The sequence below is a fragment of the Orbicella faveolata genome, unplaced genomic scaffold, assembly GCF_042242905.1.
Source record: "Orbicella faveolata isolate gen_17 unplaced genomic scaffold, um_ofav_v1 contig_26, whole genome shotgun sequence".
Lineage (NCBI taxonomy): Eukaryota > Metazoa > Cnidaria > Anthozoa > Scleractinia > Merulinidae > Orbicella > Orbicella faveolata.
In genome coordinates, this window is record NW_028301554.1 from 6806725 (window position 1) to 6825953 (window position 19229).

A 19229-nucleotide genomic window follows, 5' to 3' on the forward strand; every position below is an offset into this window, starting at 1 on the left:
GGGAGGGCCAAAAGTAGCATCTTTAAAAAGTTAGGTAAGCATTGCTAGGGAACCCCGCACCTAAAAGTCGAGTGTAGCGCATCTCTAAACGCACGAGAAGTTACGCCAGAAAAGAAAGTTAATAGGGACGAGAATCTCTTACCCAAGCACTGTCCAAATCGATAGACTTCCAGAAGTGAAATACACGTGTGTAGATTTGAGAGAGGGCTGAAAGTAGCATCTTTAAAAAGCTAGGTAAGGATTGGTTGGGATTCCCGCACCTAAAATGCGAGTGTGGCGGATCTATAAACGAGCGATACCTTACGAGAGAAAAGAAAGTTGATATGGGCGAGAATCTCCAACCCAAACACTGTGCAAATCGATACATTTCCACAAGGAAAATACACTTCTGTAGATTTGAGAAAGGGCCAAATCTAGCCAGAAAAGAAAGTTGATAGGGACTTAGAATCTCTTATCCAAGCACTGTCCAAATCGATAGAGTTCCACAAGTAAAATACACCTGTGTACATTTTGGGGAGGGCAAAAAGTAGCATCTTTGAAAAGTTAGGTAAGCATTGGTTCGGATTTCCGCACCTAAAACGCGAGTGTGGCGCACCTCCAAACGCACGAAAACTTACGAGAGAAAGCAAAGTTGATATTGGCGAGAAACTCTTACCCAAGCACTGTCCAAATCGATAGACTTCCTCAAGTGAAATAAACGTGCGTAGATTTGGGGGAAGGCTATAGCTAAAAGGAGCATCTTTGAAAAGCTAGCTAAGCATTGGTTGAGATTCCGGCACCTAAAAGGCAAGTGTGGCGCATCTGTAAACTCGCGATAACTTACGATAGAAAAGAAAGTTGATATGGGCGAGAATCTCCAACCCAAACACTGTCCAAATCGATACATTTCCACATGTAAAATACACGTGTGTAGATTTGGCAAAGGGCCAAATCTAGTATCTTTAAAAAGCCCAGTAAGCATAGTTTCAGATGACGACACCGAAATTGCGAGTGTGGCGCATCTCTAACCGTGCAAGAACATATTAGAGAAACAAAAGTTGATTTGGGCGGGAAACTCTCACCCAAGCACTGTCCAAATCGATAGACCTCCACAAGTGAAATACACGTGTGTAGATTTGGGGGAGGGGTAAAAGTAGCATCTTTATAAAGTTACGTATGCATTGGTTGGGAACCCCGCACCTAAAAGGCGAGTGTGGCGCATCTCTAAACGCGCGACAACTTGGAAGGGAAAAAAAGTGTATATGTTCGAGCATCTCCAACCCAAACACTGTCCAAATCGATACATTTCCACAAGTAAAATACACGTGTGTAGATTTGAGAAAGGGCCAAATCTGGCACCTTTAAAAAGCCCAGTAAGCATAGTTTGAGATCCTGACACCGAAATCGCGAGTTTGGTGCACTTCTAAACGCGAAAAAACACGCGACAGAAAAAAAGAGAAAGGGGCAAGAATCTCCAACCCAAGCATTGTCGAGAGCGACAGACTACCACAAGTGAAATACACGTGTGTAGATTTGAGAGAGGGCCAAATCTACCATCTTTGTAAAGTCCAGTAAGCATAGTATGAGACCCCAACACCGAAATCGCGAGTGTGGCGCATTTCTAAACGCGCAAGATCTTACTAAAGAAAACAAAGTTGATATGGGCGGGAATCTCTTACCCAAGTACCTTCCAAATCGATAGAATTCCACAAGTGAAATACACGTGTCTATATTTCAGGGAGGGCCAAAAGTAGCATCTTTAGAAAGTTAGGTAAGCATTGCTTGGGATCCCGGCACCTAGAACGCGAGTGTGGCGCATCTCTAAACGCACGAGAACTTACGCCAGAAAAGAAAGTTGATAGAGACGAGAATCTCTTACCCAAGCACTGTCCAAATCGATAGACTTCCAGAAGTGAAATACACGTGTGTAGATTTGAGGGAGGGCTAAAAGTAGCATCTTTATAAAGTTACGTACGCATTGTTTGGGTTCCGGCACCTAAAACGCAACTGTGGCGCATCTCTAAACGCGCGTCAACTTACGAGAGAAATGAAAGTTGATATGGGCCAGAATATCCAACCTAAACACTGTCCAAATCAATAGACTTCCACAAGTGAAATACATGTGTTTAGATTTAAGAAAGGGCCAAATCTAGCATCTTAAAAAGGTCCAGTAAGCATAGTTTGAGATGCCGACACCGAAATCGCGATTCTGGCGCATCTCTGAAAGCGCAAAAACCACGCGACAGAAAAAAAAAATCTCCAACCCAAGCATTGTCGAAAGCGATAGACTACCACAAGTGAAATACACGTGTGTAGATTCGAGAAAGGGCCAAATCTAGAATCTTTAAAAAGTCCAGTAAGCATAGTTTGAGATACCGACACCAGAAAGGCGAGTGTGGCGCATTCCTAAACGCGGAAGATTTTACTAGAGAAAACAAAGTTGATATGGGCAAGAATCTCTTACCCAAGCACTGTCCAAATCGATAGACTTCCGCAAGTAAAATACACCTGTGTAGACTTCGGGGAGTGCTAAACGTACCATCTTTAAAAAGTTAGGTAAGCATTTTTTGAAATTTCCGCACCTAAAACGCGAGTGTGGCGCACTTCTGAACGCACGAAAACCTACAAGAGAAAACAAAGTTGATATGGGCGAGCATCTCTTACCCAAGCACTGTCCAAATCGATAGACTTCCACAAGTAAAATACACGTGTGTAGATTTGGGGGAGGGCTAAAAGTAGCATCTTTAAAAAGTTATGTAAGCATTGGTTGAGTTTCCCGCACCTAAAACGCGAGTATGGCGCATCTCTAAACGCGCGATAACTTGCGAGAGAAAAGAAAGTTGATATGGGCGAGAATCTCCGACCTAAACACTGTTCAAATGGATACATTTCCACAAGTAAAATACACGTGTGTAGATTTGACAAAGGGCCAAATCTAGTATCTTTGTAAAGTCCAGTAAGTATAGTTTGTGATGGCTACACCGAAATTGCGAGTGTGGCGCATCTCCAAACGTGCGAGAAAGTACTAGAGAAGCGAAAGCTGATATGGGCGACAATCTCTTACCCAAGCACTGTCCAAATCGATACACCTCCACAAGTATAATACAGGTGTGTAGATTTAAGTGTGGGCTAATAGTAGCATCTTTAAAAAGTTAGGTAAGCATTGACTGGGATCCCCGTACCTAAAAGGCGAGTGTGGCACATCTATAAACGCTGGAGAAATTACCAGAAACAAGAAAGTTAATGTGGGCGAGAATCTCCAACCTAAACACTGTCCCAATCGATACACTTCCACAAGTGAAATACAGGTGTGTAAACTTGAGAAAGGGCCAAATCTAGAATCTTAAAAAAGTCCAGTAAGCATAGTTTGAGATCGCAAGACCGAGATCGCTAATGTGACGCATTTCTAAACGCGCGAGAACTTACTACAGAAAACAAAGTTGATATGGGCGAGAATCTCTTACCCAACCACTGTCCAAATCGATAGACTTCCACAAGTGAAATACACCTGTGTAGATTTGGGGGAGGGATAAAAGTAGCATCTTTAAAAAGTTATGTAAGCATTGGTTGGGATTCCCACACCTAAAACGTGAGTGTGGCGCATCTCTAAACGCGTGAGAACTTACAAGAGAAAAGAAAGTTGAGATGGGCGAGAATTTCCAGCCCAAAGACTGTCGGAATCGATAGACTTCCACAACTGAAATACACGTGTGTTGATTTGAGAAACGGCCAAATCTAGCATGTGCAAAAAAGTCTAGTGGGCATAGCTTGAGATCCCGACACCAAAATTGCGAGTGTGGCACATCTCTAAACGTACGAGAACTTACTACAGAAACGAGAGTTGATATGCGCGAGAATCTCTTACCCAAGCACTGTCCAAATCGATACACCTCCACAAGTGAGATACATCTGTGTAGATTTGGAGGAGGGCTAAAAGTAGCATCTTTATAAAGGTAGGTAAGAATTGGTTGGATACCCGGCACCTAAAAGGCGAGTGTGGCGCATCTCTAAACGCGCGAGAACTTACGAGACAAAAGAAATTTGATATGGGCGAGAGTCTCCAACGTAAACACTGTCCACATTGATAGACTTGCACAAGTGAAATACAAGTGTGTAGTTTTAAGGGCGGGCTAAAAGTAGCCTCTTTTTTAAAAAAGTTAGGTAATATAAGCATTGGTTGGAAGCCCCGGCCCGCACTTAAAATGCGAGTGTGGCGCATCTAGAAACTCACGAGAACATACGACAGAAAAGAAAGTTGATATGGGCGAGAATCTCCAACCAAAACACTGTCCAAACTGATAGACTTCCAGAAGTACAACACATGTGTGTAGATTTAAGGGAGGGCAAAAAATAGCATCTTTTAAAAGTTAGGTAAGGATTGGTTGGGATCCCCGCACCTAAAACGCGATTGTGGCGCATCTCTAAACGTGCGAGAACTTACGAGAAAAGTGGAAGTTGATATGGGCGAGAATCTCCAACCTAAACACTGTCCCAATCGATACACTTCCAAAAGTGAAATACACGTGTGTAGATTTGAGAAAGGGACAAATCTAGCATGTTAAAAAAGTCCAGTAAGCATAGTTTGAGATGCCGACACCGAAATTGCGAGTATGGCGCATCTATAAACGCGCAAAAACACGCTTGAAAAAAAAAGATAAATGGGCGAGAATCTCCAACCCAAGCATTGTCGAATGCGACAGACTTCCACAAGTGAAATACACGTGTGTAGATTTCAGAAAGTGCCAAATCAAGCGTCTTTAAAAAGTCCAATAATCATAGTTTAATATCCCGACACCGAAAGCGCGAGTGTGGTGCATTTCTAAACGCGCGAGAACTCGCTAGAGAAAACAGAGTTGATATGGGCGAGAATCTCTTACACAAGCAGTGTCCAAATCGATAGACCTCCACAATTGAAATACACCTGTGTGGATTTGGGGGAGGGATAAAAGTAGCATCTTTATAAAGTTAGGTAAGCTTTGGTTGGGAACCCCCACCTAAAAGGCGAGTGTGGCGCATCTCTAAACGCGCGACAACTTACGGGAGAAAAGAAAGTTGATATGGGCGAGAGTCTCCAACCCAAACACTGTCCAAATCAATAGACTTCCATAAGTGAAATACACGTGTGTAGATTTGAGAAAAGGCCAAATCTAGCATCTTAAAAAAGTTTAGTAAGCATAGTTTGAGATTGCGAGACCAAAACCGTGAGTGTGGCGCATTTCTAAACACGCGAGAACTTGCTAGAGAAAAGAAAGTTGGTGTGGCCAAGAATCTCATATCCAAGCTCTGTCCAAATCGAAAGACCTCCACAAGTAAAATACACGTGTGTAGATTTAAAGGAGGGCTAAAAGTAGCCTCTTTAAAAAGTTAGGTAAGCAATGGTTGGAAGCCCCGCACCTAAAACACGAATGTGGCGCATATCGAAGCGCGCGAGAACATACGAGAGAAAAGAAAGTTGATACGGGTGAAAATCTCCAACCCAAACACTGTCCAAACTGATAGATTTCCAGAAGTACAACACATTTGTCTAGATCTGGGGGAGGGCAAAAGTTAGCATCTTTAAAAAGTTAGATAAGTATTTGTTGGGATCCATGCACCTAAAACGCGAGTGTGGCGCATATCTAAACGCTGGAGAACTTACCAGAAAAAAAGAAAGTTAATATGGGCAAGAATCTCCAACCTAAACACTGTCCAAATCGATACACTTCCACAAGTGAAATACACGTGTGTAGTTTTGAAAAAGGGCCAAATCTAGCATCTTCAAAAAGTCGGGTAAGCATAGTTTGAGATGCCGACACCGAAATCGCGAGTGTGGCGCATCTTTAAACGCGCGAAAACACACGAGAGAAAAAATATAAACGGGCGAGAGTCTCCAACCCAAACACTATTTAAATCGATAGACTTTTAGGAGTGGAATACACGTGTGTAGATTTGAGAAAGGGCCAAATCTAGCATCTTGAAAAATTTTAGTAAGCATAGTTTGAGATCCCGACTCCAAAACCGCGAGTGTGGCGTATTTCTAAACGCGTGAGAACTTACTAGAGAAAAGAAAGTTCATATGGGCGAGAATCTCTAACCCAAGCACTGTCCAAATCGATAGACTTCTACAAGTGAAAGACGTAGATTTGGGGGAGGGCCAAAAGTAGCATCTTTAAAACGTTAGGTAAGTATTGTTTGGGATTCCCGCACCTAAAACGCGAGTGTTGGGCATCTCTAAACGCGCGATAACTTACGAGAGAAAAGAAAGTTGATATGGGCGAGAATCTCTTACCCCATGAGGGGACGCAAATGATTTCTACCGTAAGTATCTCTTCCCGGTTTTTTTCTTTTTTTTAATTCTATGAGAACAGGGCTGTATTACTCTAAGGCTGTGGTTGTAATTCGTAAAAACACTTAGTTCTTATAAATCGTTTAGATTTTCTTCGTTCCAGTTCAAACTTATGTTGGTGAAGCTTGGGTGGGCACTTTGTATGTAGACCGTGATGTAAGATACCTTAAACTATATTTACTGTTCATGATGCACTGCTACGTTAGTCCGCTTTATAAATATTTAACTTCTTTGGTCGAGTTTTTAATTTCAATATAATTAACGTCATTTTTATGCGTTCCAGTTGAAAATGATGCAAAGATGTCAATTTTAGTAATTTCAATTTGAAGAAAAGGAGCTGTCAGTACCTTCTTGTTACTTGATGAAAATTTTGTGGGGTTTGTTTTACCAGGGTGCTTCATGACGCCTCCTAGAATAAGCTTTCCCTTCCCTAGTTGAATCGTCATCAGTCTATCGTACGCTATTCAGATTATTAATTGGAAAAATAATTATACTTCTGAACCCTAGTTCCTCTATTTTCAGCGGATGGGGGGTGGACTCACTTCTTTCGGAGGTCGTTACTTACGGACTTTTACGATTCGTTGCGTGTACGAGCCATTGGCCAAGCGATTGCCCAAGCCATTGGCAGCCGTGCATGGTAACCTAAAACACTGACAATCTATCTTAGCTCCATGTACTAAGTTTCTCCTCGCTCTTTTTTTTTTTTTTTTTTTTTTGCCCTCGGCTGTGTAATTTGCGATATTTTCTACACAATAACTTCAATTGCCGAGCATGATAATACTGCACGTGACTCCCACTGCCAACGACATACTCAGACAAGTATACCAGATCATCTGGGTGTTTATTCCTTAAGATCTGTTTTAGATTGATTAATCAAACGCTCCTTTACGCCTAGACTAGCATCTGGATGCAAGCTCAGAGTTTATTGTGATGGCTTTCGTTGGGTAAACAAGATATTTACGTCTGCTCGCCGCTTTCAACATCCATTCGTAGGCACTTTGGTATCTTTAAGTTCAGTTCGTAGATCTGAACTTGGCTCAGGGAGAGAAGCAGAGGAAGGTTCATGTTGTGTAATTCGTTCATTATTGCGGGACTACTTGATTTATCGGCATTTCCCGGTTTTGTCCGCTCACGTTTTTTCCTGCCCAAGTCTTTCTTCACGTGTGTTTAGACGTGATCCGATATATAATGAACTTGTTTTGCTCCAGACTATTGGCGTCGGTGGAGTCCGCCATCATTTGAAAGCATCGGGAATGACTCGAACGCACTATATATTTACTTTTCAAGCACCATTAATATCGTAATTTCATTTTAAAGCTTGTCTCATATTCCATCGGCCCTTGCTGGTTTATTTTCTATTTAATATCATCGACATGCCACTGAAACAGATTATGACGCCTTCCTTGGCCGCAAGACGAAGAACCCTAGTGAGAGTATGTAAGGAATGCTAGAAAAATTTCCTACCATTTCTCTGCGGTACTTACAGTAGAAGCCCCGTGCGTCCCGTCATGGACCGAACGCATGCAGTGAAGTCTGTACACACGACCGAGGTCAAGATTCTCCCATACAGACCAACTAAGCTCGGTTAATAAGATGTTTATTATATGGCAAACAAGAACAATTTAATTCGTTTCGTCGTTTCGTTTCGTTCGAATTTAATTCGTAACTGGTTTGTTGGTAAGTGACATTTTGCTTGCGAACGGCGATAAGCTGAACTTAATTCTGCCAAAGTTTGCTCGTCCTCTTTACAGCTTTTTGGTAGTTCGATTATTAAATGTTGTTAGAAGAAAACAGTCAATATTTTTACATTTTAGTTTGCAACTTTTTCACTGCAAAACATTACTGGTCTAGATGCCGGTTTCGATGCCGGTCTAGATGGGAAAATCTAGACAGCTTTCAATACCGATTTCAGCCAATCAAATTGGTGAATTCGGTAGTTCTCAGTTTACGACAAATTTGTGATCACTGCTGAGGATTGGTGGATATCACACCCAAAGACAATGTAATGATGAAAGACTTTTTTCTATCTAGACCTTTCGTCTTGAAAGGATATTCCTCACGATGTCCGCACTAATCAGGCCGGACTGCTTCCAAAACAATTGCACCTCCTAAAAAAATTCATGGAGCTGTCTAATTATGTTTCTCCTTTGATTAAAAGAAATGATTTTGTATTCAACAGAGCTTCCAGCTGCTTAAGGTCATTCCCCATTATTACATTGCGCATCCTCACTGCGCATAATTTATGACGTCATTAGCGCGCGTTCGTGCACGCGCACATTGAAAACATGGCGGATTTACCTTGATATTGAGTTCTGTCAGTTGAAAAATGGCTATAGCTCACCGTGAACAAGCTCGGGCACCCCAATTTTTTTTCCAGTCATTTCAATCAACTAATCATTAGCTTTCCGTGAGAATAGACTGATCTGATGTCTATTGTTGAAAATTGAATAAATAAGGAAAATAGCAGCTGCATTGTAGTCTTTTCTGTTTTGCAGTTTGATAGCCGTTGCAAGCAATTTGGTTCCAATATTTTAACAAGGATTCAGCTGTCTGTCAAAATCAAACTTAAAAAGTTTATTTGTGTCCGACACAAGTATTGACTGTAGTTTGAGACGTGTTTTCATAAGTCTGGGCTCACAAAGAGTTTACAATAAGTTGAAATGCGTTCTTGTAATAAGCGTTAAATAACGCTAAAATGGGACATTTTCAATGCCTCACTGTTCCTTAACGAGCACGGGCACCCTCCCCTTTTTTATTTTATAATTAAAGTTCTCGTATGATAAATATTCATTGGACAAAGTTTGAACAAAAATCTGTGCGCAGTTTTATTTCAGGGGAATTACTTTAAGTTGTTGTTTTAATCAAGGACCACTTTTCTTTCCCTTTTGTAACAATCATTTTCTCTGCAAAACCTAAACTTTTATTCCAATTCCAATTCCAAATTTCCTTACGATCAGTTTGATTAAATCGTCTTCGATCGATAAACCGATGCAACGTGTTCTTTTTACTTGTCAACTTCCTGCTTAATGTTGGGGAAAATACATTCTGCCGTTTTATCAAACGGAACTATATACCCACTTTTAAGACTACCATTAGTTCATTATAAACTTTTCCTTTGGCCCATCAAGGAGTAAATGATTCAATCCTCCACCATTTTAAGCAAATAATAGGGGTAAAACATGATACCCAATTTTTTTTCAAACATTACTTGGCCTCACACTAGAGCTTTCAAGTATAATCTAAGTTCACTTAGAACCCACTTTGAGAGTGAAGGGGTAAAAGGTAATTACTTGGACTTTACTTAGTGACCATGGAAACGTTAGTAAATCAAAGAGGCCGAAGTGCGCCGCCAAGTATGGTCTACACCACATTTGAGAACGCACGTTCTTTCCTTGACACGTTTGAAAATTGATGGCATCGCACGATAAAGCACTCATTTCCCTACAAAACCCGTACTTTTGTTCCAAATGCAAATTACCTTATGATTAGTTAAGTTAAAATTAGCCTCTATTGATCGATCGGTCGGCGCTGCGAGTTCTTTTTTTACAGTCAACTTCCTGATTACTGTTTGTGGAAATTAATTGTACAGTTTTTTTTTTTAAAGGAAACTATTTACACACGTCTGTTCTTTACAAACTTTTCCGTAAAACCACCATGGAGAATATGAATAACAAGCTTACCCATTCATTGTTTTAAGCAAATAAAATGAAGTAAAACATACTAACCATCATTTGAAACCTTTATTTAAAAATCAAGGGAACAAAAAAACAGCAGATGCTTCTCTGTTGATCAACCCGTCAAATCTGAGAAATATGATATAAGCTTGGCGATGGATGGCGCATCTTAGTCACAAATTATGGCAATCATTACAAAACTTTTCTGAAATTTTTTTTCCATTCTCGTCTTTAAAATTAACACGGCCACTCTTTTCTTTTGTTTTGTTTTATTTTTGTAAAGAAACCACAAAACAACCGATCATAAGCTTTTTAAGCTTGTCGTCAAGGCGTTGGTCGCAAAAAAGTTAAAACGATGAAGTGGGAAAATAAGTAAAGCTTTTATTTCATGAGCGCAATTTGAACTGAGTCACGTTACGTTTATCTGGCTGCGTTACAATCTACGCTGAGTGTCTATAAATGTCTTGACAAGTTGCGTCAGTGTTAAGTCAACATGCCATGTGAAAGATTAGTCCACGATGATTGGTCTTAAAACGATCAAAAAACTACAAATTTGGTCATGATATGACACTTGCATCTCAGCCTCACATGGTGCGGTTTACAGACCTCCTATTTTCCTCATCAAGTAACGATACGTTGTTATCGGCAAAGATTAACCGACGTTTCAATCGTTCAGTGAAACTAAAATATGATGAGAACAGAGGCAGCTACCAATAGCTCAGAGAACGCGACTGGTTCATCAAGAATTGTTCCTTCCAAGGCAGAAAGCATCGCATTGTGCACCGCATTTATTTTGATATTTGTATTTATTGTTGTAGGAAACTTGCTCACGATTGTTCTGTTTGCAGTAGACAGGAGCCTTCGTAAGAGAAGTTTGCTTCTAGTCATCAATATGGCGTTTGCTGACCTGATGTTAGGAACAGTGTCCCTACCGCTCTACATTTACATTGTTGGTTACAGTTTTGAACTTTGGAAAGGTGGTTGGTCGATGTCTTTGCCAATTTTCTACCCAATCGTTGATACCTTTTTATCGCAGGCGTCGTTAATTTCTGCAGCTTTCATATCTGGTGAGAGATTTTATGGCATTTACTGGCCGTTTAAATACCGAACACTATCAATGCGAGAATACCGTATTATTATTTTTACTGTGTGGGCACTGACTCTCGTCATCACCGCCCTCTTCAGTGCAACACATCTCTTGTTTTCATTTAAACGTTCTATGTATTATTGGATGCCATACGTCTTGATTGTAACATTCATCATATGTGGCTGTAACATCGGCATTTGGAGAAAGTTTCGACGCGGAAATATCGCTTCACAACAGCAAAACAGAGACTCGCGAAACAAACGCTTAACAAAGACCTTGCTATTTGTGTCTATTCTTGCTTTGCTTTCCTGGATCCCTTTAGTTATTTTGAACGGTTTAATTTTTGTGTATGATGTCTAAATACCGTGGAAATTTTATGACCTGGTGAACGTTATAAATTACTCCAATTCGTTTGTAAATCCAGTTGTGTACGCATTAAGAATACCTGAGTTTAGAGAACGCCTGGTTTTGTGCTGGTTAAGAAGACCAGCGACCGCCCCAAACATGGTAAATATTAAGAGAAGAAGTAACAAGACTCCGGCAACAGAGCTCAGAACTTTACGAACAGGCAACAGTCTCCTACAGCTGAAGTTTAAACAGGAGGTTCTGGATACAGAATTTTAGAAACTCTGAATTGATGATGTAGATTATACGCTCTTGAATTGTAAAGCCACAACTAAACTACAAGAAAATTTTAACTTGGTTCAGGACCATGTAACATATAAACTACTATTTAACAAATTTCCAACCAGTTTAAGGCAATAATGCATGACATGCTTAGTGGGCGATTTCTTAACCCATAATTATTCCGCTGAATAATTTTGCGGTTGGTCAAAATTACGTAGCTCTTATTACCCGCGCACGAGGTATGTATGGGAAAATCTTGACCTGAGATCGTGAGTACAGATCGAACGCAGTGAGGTCTGTACACACAACCGAGGTCAAGATTCTCCCATACAGGCTCACTAAGCACGGTTAATAAGATGTTCATTATATGGCACAAACAAGGACAATTTGATTCGTTTAATGTAACTGGTTTGTACTAACTGACATTTTGTTTGCCAACGACGATGAGCTCAATCTAATTCTGCCAAAGTCTGCTCGTCTTCTTTACTTTTTTTTTCTCATCAGGCGTTTTGGCTCTTCCAAAAATAAATATTGTTAGATGAAAATAATCAATGATTTTATTTTAGTTTGCATCTCTTTCACCGCAAAACATTACCGGTCTAGATGCCGGTTTAGATAGGAAAATCTACAATCATGGACAAACAAAGCCCTCCCTTAACACAAAACTTCCCATTCTTGCGCTTGCAAAACTTCCCGGCATTCTTTCGCTTGTTTCTCTCAGCTGCTGTGATGGCTGGAAGGTTTTACACACCTTATGACGTCAACGGTCCTAATTTGCATATTTTGACCGCACGCGGAATGTCGCACATTTTTGATTCGAATTAGCCGACTTCGAAACAGGAAAAAAAATTATTGCGCGCTTGTCCGAAGCCCAAAATCAAAAATTACCAAACAGAGAAACATAGACTTCAATATTTTAGGATAAAAAAAGTGGGGAAAATTTCATTTCATTCAAAAATTATCAAATATAGTTAAATTTGATTTAGAAACAAAACTTTTTTGTATGCTATACTGAAAAGCTATCCTCCTTGTGCATATTTTAATTGTATAATTTCTCAAGTAAGGAAAAGTTTACAGAGATCACATAAGTTTTAACATACAACTTATTTTTAAACAAGAAAAACTAAAGAGATCACATAAGGTTGTAACTCTTAATTTATGAAAAAAGATCTCTATCTAAACGAAAGAATACTTGCAAGAGGAACGCTGTTCCTCATACATGTTAAGATGAAAAATCTTATTTTAAAAACCATTTCTAATATATTTATATAACTTTATTTCTACTTGTGGTCAGCATATCACTAGTACATAGAATTAAAAGTATATTTTTAAACCTTATGCATGTCAGTTTCTTGTTTTGTTTTGTTTTTTTTTTTTCGCATGCCGTCACCTTACAAATCAAAATCCCATTTCTTTAAATTTCCCGGGACATAAATTTCACTACCTAGCCAGTTTGGATCAGTCAAAGGATTGTTTTTCAATATCTAACTCGCATTCAAAGAAACTTTCGTTTATCATCTGAGTGGATCATATCTTACTTAATGGTACTTCACCAGACCTACTCACCTACCTCTCACAGCATTTTCGTACGCGCCATCATCATTCACCTGGCCTTCGACGAGTATCAAAAATAGAACGAACAATCCCACTTGTAATACCAACTGACTCCATCCATCATTCACCGATTTCCACCTGGATATCAATTCCTCCATCTGGCCACCTTAGAGCCTTTCTTCGAGTTTTTCTTCATATTCTAGCTTCAATCAAACCCTCCACACTTGCCTTTCTTCACTTCGTTCAACAATTCACTCGAAATGGCTGCCGCTGACCACTATTACTATAGGGTCTTACATTACGTCATACAGATCACGCAATGATGGCGTGATCTTGTGAAAAACTTTTTACGCCTCGCAAACCACTTAGCGACTTGCGAAAAAAACATTTTTTTTTCGTCAAAGTTTCGTTAGAATATTTGAAAGTAGTAAGACGAAGGAAACTACATTCCACACAAGGTATTTTTTGTTTATCCTTTTTTCCCACTAACAAGTTTTAAACTTCTTTCCTATTTATTTTTCGTAACACACATTCCCCCAAATTGTTATTTTGTTTTTTCGTCCCTTCCCCAGCTCCTTTTTATTATTCCATCGCTGATACAGCAGACTTTTCTAAGATCCATTCTCTCATACGCCCAGTTTTATTATCATTTTTTCCTTTTCATACATTTTTCTCTCATTATTCTTCCGTAATCTCCGTTGTCTCAGCGTTTCTTTTCTACAAGGACTCGGGACGAGGATGTCGGGCATTGACCTGGTACCAGGTTAGAAACATCCTCGCTCGGTTGTGCTTTGCCCCTGACGACTCACAACCGTTAGGAGCCTTGGTGCCGATGCATCCTTCTTTCCTTTGCCCGGCCGGATGGTTTCCATTTCTCTCCATCTCTATCAGTCTTGAACCTTTTGTCGATACTTCGTTTCCTCGACCTGTACTCCTCAATCCAACTCCTTTAATAAAAAATAATACAATTTGCTCATATTAATATGTACAGGAATTACATTATTCCCAATTTTAAACCTCTAGTGCGAAAAAAATTTTAATATTTCTATATTCCCCCTCTACAATATTTACTTTTGAAACCGGTCCCAGATCCCCAAGACAGACAACCAACTCCTTCCCCACCCTCAACCCCTTATCAATAAACTAACCATAAACAGGATTTTACCTTGCCCTCTTTTTCAATATATTCCCAGGCAAATATTATTACGTTTACTGCAACCTATATTTAAAGGGACACAGTCAGCTGGAGCACATGCGCATTAGATGTTATTTCACAGCTAATTTGCATATCACAGAGACGCGATCCATACTGTTTTTAGCCAAATATGATAAAAATAGCATCATAGAATGAGCAAAAGCACACTCAAAAACAGGCTATTCAGTAAACGATTGAAAATCAAGCAAAACACTGTGAAGATTAAAGCGGATGTCCTTTGATTTCAGGTTGAGATGAACTTTTTTGAAAGTGAGAAAACTAGTGTCCAGGTTAGCGCGGTCCCAAAGCTGACTGTGTCCCTTTAAGAACGAAAATTGAAATGAAAAATAGTTCCTTTCTATTTATATGCCCAAGCAAATATCATCACATTTCCTGCAACCACCATTTAAGAACGAAAATATAAATGACAATGTTTCCTTTCTATCTCTACCCTTTTCCATTCTACAATATTTTCCCTTTTAAACTATTTCCTGACCCCTAAACGAGGTAACCCGAACCCTAATATTTTTTCCCCCTTCAGATACCTTCTTTATTATTTTCCCACCCTCTTCGCACCATCCCACCCAACTTTTTAAGCTTATACTACATAGTCCCGAGAAGAATTTGTGCTTTAATGTCTTACAATTCCTTTAAATTTTAAACTTATCCGAAGGGAATTTTCTACGCAACCCTTTGGCCCTAAACTAACCCCAAAGAGGATTTTCTCTTAGCCCTTACCTGAAAATAACCCTAAGAAATCTATTTAGCCTTAACCTAACCCAAGATTTGTTTTTGTCCAAAATAAACGGAAAATTTTCCGACCAACCGTCAGACGTAAAACTAAATATGCGCCACACTTAAAAAAATGCGCCACACCTAAGAAAATGCGCCACACTTAGATAAATGCGCCTAACGTGGATAAATGCGCCACATTTAAGAAAATGCGGCACACTTGGAAAAATGCGCCACACTTAGATAAATGTGGCACGCTTGCAAAAATGCGCCACACTTAGGAAAATGCGGCATACTTGGAAAAATGCGCCACACTTAAAAAAATGCGGCACACATGGAAATATGCGCCACACTTAAGAAAATGCGCACACTTGGAAAAATGCGCCACACTTAAGAAAATGCGCCACACTTGGAAAAATGCGCCACACTTAAGAAAATGCGCCACACTTGGAAAAATGCGCCACATTTAAGAAAATGCGGCACACTTAAAAATATGAGCCACACTAAAAAAATATGCGGCACACTTGGAAAAATGCGCTTCATTTAAGAAAATGCGGCACACTTGAAAAAATGTGCCACGCTTAAGAAAATGCGGCACACTAAGAAAAATGCGCCACACTTAAGAAAATACCTGACATCAAGAAAATTTTTACCACGACCTTCAAGCAAAATTAACCCTTGGCTAGAATTTTCTTACCCTGCCTGTTAATGCCCTTTTACCTTTTGTACAGCTACAACAACTTAACCTCACATGGAACTAGATCACATCCCAACTTAACAGTTTTTTAACAACCGCATATGGCAACAATCAAGACAACATATTACTAATGAACGCCTGCAACTTTTCCACTCACTTAATGGAGACGTCTTCTACCCCATCCTAACCTGGTCCACCCACATTCAGCAACTTTTCTGGAAGAAACCAACAACAGACAATGACTCTTTCCAACTTACGTTATTTTTCATTGGCAATGGTTGTCCACCAGAATTAATAGCAAAATGGGTTCTGACCTCTCAACATTGGACTTCACATTTCAAAGGAGAAAAGAGAGCGAGGCAAGTTGACCTCATTGTGCTAAACCTCACTTCTAAAGCCAACATCCGGTTCTATTTTAACATTCACCATCGTGAATGGCTATATCTGAATGGAGAAAAAAAGAGATTCAATCAACCAATAATAGTTTATAAATTTGTATACATGGAACAGTCTTGTTTACTGCAATCTGCATCAGTTATATTAAATTATGCACAACACTGGTAACTATGCTTTTTCATTATACTGATGGACAAGAACGATAATAATAACAACTAACTGACCAAATAAGCTGTCCCTCACTCACCCTCTCTAATTATTTTGACATAATATATGCCCACTACCCAGACTATAACACCCTATTTTACATATTCACACCTTTCATACACATCTAAAACAAACTTATAGAGCTAACCCCGTTAAATAAAAATAACCATAACACAACAATCACCATAATTACCCCTTAAATTGTTGTTTTCCATGTAGAGAAAAATTCTCCTACCCTTACCCTCATAGAGATTTATTACCCCACCCCAAGGGACCCATGCAAACCCCTCAAGTATTTCTACCATACCCTTCATCAAACTTTCAGCATTTAGTGCGCTATCTTTCACTTAATATTTCTTAATTCTGTAAATGTTTTGTTTTCTGTTAATTTATTTTTTATCATTATATTTTATTTATTTAGTTATTTTATTTTATCTAATTTTAATTGTTTTTATTTATTTATTTATTGTTTGTACTACCTTGTGGTTAACGTGGCTGCATTGCAACTTGTTGGTCCCTCCGCGTTAGTGCAAGATTTACCAACTAACCTTTACATCTTATTTTTGAATACTTTCCGCCTACATCCCCCCTCCCCCTAACCCCACCGACACACTTAACTTTAGAAATTAAACCAACCCTTGCAAACCCTGAAGTACCTTTCCACGAAACCACCAGAAGTCTTCCTCACCACCACTACTCAACTTCCCTTCCATATCAATAACTTAAACTTAAAGTACTGAACATTTTTACCCCCTTTCCTTGCTATTTCATTTGCTCATGGTTGCTTTGATTTAACATTTTTTCCCTCTAACTATTTCATTTCTTCACCATAATTGAGCTGGAGTGTGCTTTGTTGCAGAGGTCCCTCCCTCAATTTTACCACTAACCTAAACGCTAATCTTTTGTCTATTTTATTTACATCCATACACATTCCCACCCTTGCATACAATTGTTTTTCTTTTTACCCACTGATCACGAGATTTTTCTTCAGTGGAGTGGGAACCCACATTCTTGGGATTCCATATATCAACACCAAAGGAAGCCACGAAGGTTGCTAGTGAAACCACTGACCAATATACTTAATACAAAATGAAAGGATTACTTTCCTAACATAACTCAGATTTTATTACCATGCCACATTACCTTATACTAAGTATAATATAAGGTCGTGTTCTACTGGGATCAACCGTTTCGACTGGAACCGGTTTAATTTGGGTTGATACGGTTGACGTTTCTCAATAGATCACTTTTCTAACCATTTCCGGTTGAAACGCGGTAACTCCTGGGAACAGTCCTCACGTGAGCTACAATCACACGGCATAATCACGAAATGCTTTTTGAACTGTTTCAACCTGGTTTAAAGCCGGTTCAAAAAGCCTTGATCAACCAAAAACGGTTTTCCCCAAATAGAAGACGAAAAAACCCACCAGCCAGAAACGGTTGAACCCAATAGCACACGACCTAAATGTACTGTATATATTTTGCGTTTTTTTTCTTTTTTCGCTTGGCTAGAGACGCTAGGAGCGCGTTCCTAAGTCGCGAAAAGGACAATTACTAGCTTAAGAACAAGTTCAGCACACTGTGTATCATTGAAATTTCATTCCAAGTTTATCTTTAATGATTGGCGTATATTAAGGAAAAAGGTGACTACACGTCAATTGATGCCGTCAAACATTGTTATTTCGCCTTTGGGTATTAGCTGTTTCCTCGACAGGTTTGAAAATTAAAGGCATCGCACGATACAGCACTTACACCTTGCTTTCACATAACAAACGTTCTCAAAGTTGTAATTAATTATTACTCGGGCGTCCGTAGGAAAGCCTGAGTCATAAAATGCAAGCGATTTGGTCGCCAAAAGGGGTCATGGTCCCAGGCGTTCCATGCGTAGACCGTGGAAACTGGGGACGAGAAACGCGACACTGCTCGCTCTTTGTGACAGACTGCGGTGTTTTGCGAATAACGTTTTAGCAAGAATCGCGCCTTATACGTTCATCTCACATACAGAGATGTCGATCGTTTTCGGAAAGGGTCGGTCCACGAATTTTATTGCTTGAAAGCGAGCCTGGTAAGCAAAGTTCACGCTCGAAATATTTTAGCTATAGCGCTGTTAATTTTCACTTCCACTACAAAACTCATAACCTCTATCGCTCGATTGGTCGATGCTACGAGGTCTTTTTTACAATCAACTTCCTGTTTAATGTTTGGGAAAATTAATTATACAGTTTTATTAAAGGGAACTATTTACACACGTTTGAGATAACCGTCAGTTCTTTACAAACTTTTCCGTAAAACCACCATGGAGTATATGAATAACAAGCTTACTCGTTCACTGTTTTAGGGGAATAAAATGAAGCAAAACATCCCAACCATCATTTGAAAAAAAAAACAGCAGATGTTTCTGTGTTGATCAACTTGTCAAATTTGAGGAACATGACATAAGCTTCGCGATGGATGACGCAACTTAGTCACGATTTATGGCAATCATTATAAAACTTTTCAGAAAAATATATTTTTTCCGCGTCTCTCAAACTAACACGGCCACTCTTTTGTTTTGTTTTATTTTTGTTACGAAAAAACAAAACAACCGATCTTAAGCGTTTTAAGCTTTTCATAACGACGTTTTACGCAAAAAAGTTAAAATGATGCAGTGGGGAAGTAAGTAAAGCTTTTATTTCATGGGCGCAATTTGAAGTCATGTACAGAAAAGCATCCTGCCGTTGTTGATTCTTTGTTCCTGTCACGTTTATCCGGCTGCG

The 19229-nt window shown here is 39.4% G+C and overlaps 1 pseudogene; it reads left to right on the top strand.

Moving 5' to 3' along the window:
• The first annotated feature begins 10666 nt into the window (after nucleotides 1–10666).
• LOC149107881 (adenosine receptor A3-like) lies at nucleotides 10667–11689 on the top strand (annotated as a pseudogene).
• Nucleotides 11690–19229: the final 7540 nt, after the last annotated feature.